Genomic DNA, 6649 nt, shown 5'->3' on the forward strand with positions numbered 1-6649 from the left:
GCAGATTCCAAAAAGGTTTTGGAGCTTCTAACGTCTTCCGATCTTCATCCGCGGTCTAGATCTACTCTTTTATTTTACTTCTAGTTTGGTAAACAATGTCTTTCATCTTTTTAGACTTTGTTATTCCTTTAATAATGTCTGGCTAGTAGGCTGAATACTTGTTTGAATCGATGTGATCATGTAGACGTTTATTGTTTTACTTGTTTTATTAGAATCTGTTGGAGTGTGTTTTATTGTTTATTTAGATCCATGTTTTACTAGTTCTTCATATTATTATCGGTTCTATATCTGAATATATTAGTTTAATCCTGATGATTGTCTATGATCATACACTAGGACTAATATGCTAGGATGGAAAACGCTAGTCGGTCTATAACTAGTTGTAAAATGTGATTCACTTGTAACCAAGGGATCCAGAACCGTAGTAATTAGGATGAATAGAACATGATGCTTAACAATGTCAGACACGATCCTTTGACTTGAAAAGAGCATTGTGGTCACCGGAGAGAATTATTATCTAGTCATGGCTTAAGAGCCGGGTAACTTAACGATGAACTAATAACACAAACTTTAGGTCATTAATGCTAGTAATCAGGCAAAGTGAATCTAACGAGAATTTATTTATAAGTTAGTGTGAGTCTAACGACTGCACTAGTAATCAAGTTAAGTGAATTAAACGAGAATCTGAGCCGTGATTAAGTTTCCAACAGTCTAGCAAAATAGGTAAAATAGTATTTGGTCATACCATGAGATCGGAGATGTCAAATAAGTATGTTAATTTAATTACTGTTATTAGGTTAATTTTCTAATATTTTACGTTGTTTTTTCAAAAACGGTATGTCCCGGTAATACCAAATATTTACTTTAAAGTATTAGTTTATTAGGAGTTAGTGACAAACCCCCCAAATCAACTAAAATTGCACACATTATTAGATTAGGTAGTGCAAGCGTCCCTACGAACGATCCTGTAGCTTACCACTAGGCTATATTACATTGACCGGGTTCTCTGCTCGTTATTGAGTGTTTTCTAGATAGTTACTTGTACAACATATAAATTTAAAAGCTTAAAATAAACACCCATCACAACCTAGCTTGAAAATATCTTTAAGAGGATATTACATGCATGCAGCAACAAGAATAATGCAATTCTGTCTGCTTATCCATGGAATAAATGGGCATCATTCCTCCCAAAATAAATACTCTATCTAATATCTAACATTTATCTTTTACTTTGTTCAAATGAATGTGTGTACTGTCAAATTAAAATAACATATCAGTTTTACCATTTTATTTTTAATGCGTGCTTCAATTCTTCACAAAACATGTATTGGGAGTTTATAAAACATGGTCGTATTTCTACTGCACATCGACGCATTCACTAGAAATCTTGAAATTAATTAATAAAAAAATACAATAGTTGGCATACTGTTCAATTGATCAATCGCGATATTTAAATTATTTTAATCAATCTATTTAATTTATTTTAATCAATCGATCAAAAGCTTGTTTTACTTATATTACATTGTGGGGTTTTTTTCTTTTTCGAACGAATATATGTAGAAAACTTTCAAGTTGCTAGATAAAAGTTGCAGTACTACTTATAAAAGTCTTGAATATTTTGTTTTTGAATAGTTAATTGGGTCTTGTCCAGGCCCAAACAAAGAGAAGCGGCCCAATATAAGAAGAGAGGTAAATACCGTAAAGTGTAAATACAATTGTTTAGACTTTAATTGGAGGGTGTACAAGGCTACAAGCCATTGTTTTTCAGTGGAGTTTTCCGTTCATGGTGTCATATCCTACCAATCTATCATGGTGCCAATATATATTTTCCCTATCACCAATTTTTACTTAAAAAGTTTCTAGCAACTAATCATTTTCTATTTTTCTATGTTGAAAATCAATATGTAAATGTTTTAGTTAATTAACTTTGATATTTGATCTCTTTTCTATGCATACTTTTAGGTGCATGAATATTCATACGTATCATTTGTTTTTGTTTTTATATATAGATTTTGCTAATAATTAGGGTTGTTCATAACTTATTACATGTATAAATAAATAAATAAAAAAAAATTACATGTATAAAAAATCGATACCTTATACATAAAAAACTCATCTTTGAAAGAAAAATATATAGAAAAATCACCTCTAAATTGTATGATTGAAAACATAAAACTTTTTATATACACACTAAAAACAACCTATAAAACTTTCGTTGGCAAAACCGTTTTTTTTTTTATATTGTAGAGAATGTCTTACTCTAAATTCTGATATGACTTTCTTGTATATATATTTACTAATATGTAAATAGGTACTCAAAACAACAGGTTATATATATACCATAAACAAGAGTGACCAATTAAAAAGAACATTTCATTTCATCATTTCGGTATTGCCTCTAGCAAGCACGTACGACAACATATAGAAAGAATATGTCATTTCACTAGCCTACTAGCTAATTAACATGAAGATGAAAAGATATTGTGCCGCATATATGTATGAATTGCTTGAAAATATTATGAAGAGTTGAAGTCGAATATAATTAATTATTATTAGGGTGGCGGTGGGGATTTTTCATTCATACCATTACGGTTGTCCTGTGGTGGTGGTGGAGCCGGTATTGTTCTTAATATTCTTGGTTTCATTGGAACCACGTGCTTCTGCTGTTTCCATCCTTCTACCAACTTCCTTGATCTTATAATTTGGATACATTCGAAATCATTATTATCTAGATACACAAAATTAAGATGGTAAAAATAAATACTAAAAATTTTCCTACACATATAAATGCATCATGGAATATAATATACTAACTAAACTAATTTCAAACATGGATTTGCATTTGTATTGCAAATGTATTACTGTAGTATCCTTTGAATTATATAAATTAATAGAAACTTTGATTAACATATATAATTTATATGTGAAACTTTTGATTGTATTTGATGATATATTAACAAATTAATTAAACGACTCACTGCACGCATGGAATTGAGGTGAATTGTTTACCTGAAAGCAGAGCATTGGCATGATGATGATCAAGTATAAGTAGAAAGACAAATACCGAAATAACTAGTTTTCGAGATAACATTTTTCAAACAGCTCGACCCGTTGATGGAGTGATTGTTGAATCAGAAATAAAACTCACACACTTATGTTTTACGTACTCTAAATTTCTGATTACATATAAACTAAAAATACAATATATGGCAAAAATAACCTGAAAACTAGGACCACTAAAATAAACATGGGCATCTCCACTATCTAAAACTCGGCCCATGAGGCCATGATCCTAACCACTCGGGTCAATTCTTTTACCACCATTTCTTCACATGCATGCTAACAAATAGATATATGACAAAACTAATATAGATTGCATGTGACTATATATATATGATATTAACTTTCATCGCACCCCCTCTCAATATCATAATTCATCATTCTCATACTAGTATTAGTATATACTACGTATCATGATGTTTCATTCTTTTTCAACTTCGTGCAGCCCGGCATTCAGCTACCATAGTCGACACACATCACTGTACGACATTCAGCCCGGAGCTCAACGTAACTATAGAAATTTGCCAAGAAGCTAGGGAGAATATTATAATGTAGCAGCCCAACCTTTTTATTTGGAGGCTTTGTAAGTAACACTCCACCCGAAACGCTAGCTAGCTAGCTACCAGATCGAACAGCTGTTATTACGTACGGTTAATTAATAGCAAAAGCAAATAATTAGACTATATATGTACGTGAACCAATTAATCCCCTGAAGCGAATTGAAAAACATGTGGAAGATGTTGTTTGAAAACGACGAATCTGAGTTTTTGACCATAGTCGCTTTTGGCGGAAGGATGAATATATGATTACACAGATACAGAAATTCCATATCCTCATAGAGCTGGGGTGTTGTATCAGTTTCACCAGATTGCTATTTATGTTTTATTTTTTTTATCAAACCTCATGAGACACGACACCAACATCACTTCGACGTATCAATTGGCTGAAAAAATTTCAAACAAATGTGTACATTCATTTTTAATTTGTTTCAAACAAATGTGTACTTTCAAAAATAATATATATTATCAGTTAATTTTACAATAATTGTATTTTTTTTTAGTGATTCTTCACAAAATATTTGTTGAAAGTTTATAAAACAATATTTGTCATTTTTGATCCACAAATTCAGATATATAGATCCTTTTTTAGTTTTTTTACGGGTTTTATATCCAAACAACAGATGGTGATGAGTAATGTTTTCCTATCGTTACATATATGCTTGTTTTTCAATTCAAATTTTAAGTCACTTAACATTAAAAAAAAAAAAACCCCAATAGTAATTAATTACCTCCCTTTACAGCCAAAATACTAAAAGAATGATTGACAAAAATTTTACTCAACTTTTGTTTTAATCTATCCTATATTATAAAAGAAATAACCCCTTTTATTTATGAAAGTGTTGAAAATATGTAATATTTTCACTTAGTACCCTTAAAATATTTCCACATACACTACCCTATAACATTAATGATTAATTTACACTACCAATCCTTTATTCTTTAATATATTTTCATTAACCATTTACATCAATTATCCACACCACTCGAAGCAGTCTCCACCACCAACACTTGGCCCCCCACTACAACGGCATTGTCACGACCACCGCCGCATTACGCGAGTAACGTGCTAGTTATTCTTTAAACAAATGAGCTAACCTCCCTTTAAATATATGTTTGTTTCTCCGCTCCACCTTACTACTACACATGAAATTTTAATAGTAATAAAAGATAATTGTCATAATGTTCAATTGGTCAATCACGATATATATATATTTTTTAATCAATCGATTAAAAGCTTAGTTTACTTACATTTTGCCATTTTGGGGTTTTTTCTTTTCCGAACGAATATATGTAGGAAAACTTTCAAGTTGCTGGATAAAAGTTACTAAGTTATTAATTATAACTTATAAAAGTCTTGAATATTTTGTTCTTTATATAGTTTGTTTTAGAAGGTACAGTGTACGACCCAGACCCTTCATGGTTTGAAGTTTGAACAACATCCTACATTCCTACCAATCATGATGCCAATATATATTTTCCCACCATCAATTTTCACTTAAAAGGTTTTTTGGTGGCTAATCATTTTCTATGCTGATCAAAATCAGTATGTCATTCCTTGCATCATGGTGAGTTGTAGATTATTACCAAATTTACCATTACCATTGTGATATCTAAATAAGACACTTAAAACACACATCAATTAAATTACTTGCTAATTATCTGTTGTTTCATACTCCCAAGTACCATTTTAATAAGCATCGTTATGGCATATATGTTTAAAAAGTATATGTCTAAACATGTTTAATCCATTCATCTATTGACGTGCATATAAATTCCATTTTTTTCTTGAATTGTAAATTTGGGCTCAGTCATATACATAACTTCTGTTCTAAAAGAAATCCATTTATGAAAAAACCGTTTATGGAAAGACACTATCTCCATTTTTTGAAATATTTTTACTCGGACAGAGATTTAAATCTAGGATTTCAATGTACATAGATTCCACTTTTTCACTTTCTTCATCTTTTTCGTTAACTTTGCTATATGATTTGATCTCTTTTTAATGCATACTTATTTTAGGTCTATGAAATATAGTCATACATATATATCATATTCTATAGAATTTTGCAAATAGCAATATTAGGGGCTGTTAATAACTCATTATAACTAAAATGCGTAAATAATGGTACCTTAAAAAAAACTCATCATTCAAAGAAAGGTTTTATTTATTAAAAACTGAACTTTGAATTTTATGACAAAAACATATATATATATACAACCTTTTATGCACACACAAACAACCTATAAAATTGTAGTTAGCAAAACCGTTTTTTTTTAATTGTACAATTAGTCTTACTCTAGATTCTATTATGACTTTCTTGTCTATGTACTAACTAATCTGTCAATAGATACTCGAAACAACAGGATATACATACCATAAACAATACGGACCAATTAAAATTAAAGAATATTTCATTTCATCATTGCGCGGCATTGCCCTTAGCACGTACGACAACTAGCTACATAGAAAGAATATATAATTCGTTTCACTACTAGCCTATAACATGAAGATGAAAAGATTAATGTGCCGCATGTAATGCTTAAAATTAAAATATTATGAAGAGTTGAATTAAGTCGAAATATAAGTAATTAAGGTGGCGGTGGGGATTTTTCATTTACACCATTATGGTTGTCCTGTGGTGCAGGTGGAGCCGATATTGTTCTTAATATTCTTGGATTCATCGGAACCGCGTCCTTCTGCTGTTTCCATCCTTCTACCGACTTCCTTGATCTTATTTGGATACTTTTAAAATCATCATCTAAATACACAAAAGATGGTAAAAATAAATACTAAAAATTTTCCTACACCTAAATGCTTTATGGAACGAATATGATATAATATACTAATTATTAAACTTTCAACATGGATTTGCATTTGTATTGCAAATAATGAAGTGTCATTCTCTATGTATTCCGTATAATCATAATAATAAACAAGTAAAAGTTACAAACATGTATTAGTATCTTTTGAATTAAAATTAATAGAAACTTTGATTACATTTTCAGGGATACTTAATCCTAATTTGTAC

Source organism: Erigeron canadensis, chromosome 8 (assembly GCF_010389155.1).
Source record: "Erigeron canadensis isolate Cc75 chromosome 8, C_canadensis_v1, whole genome shotgun sequence".
NCBI classification, from domain to species: Eukaryota; Viridiplantae; Streptophyta; class Magnoliopsida; order Asterales; family Asteraceae; genus Erigeron; species Erigeron canadensis.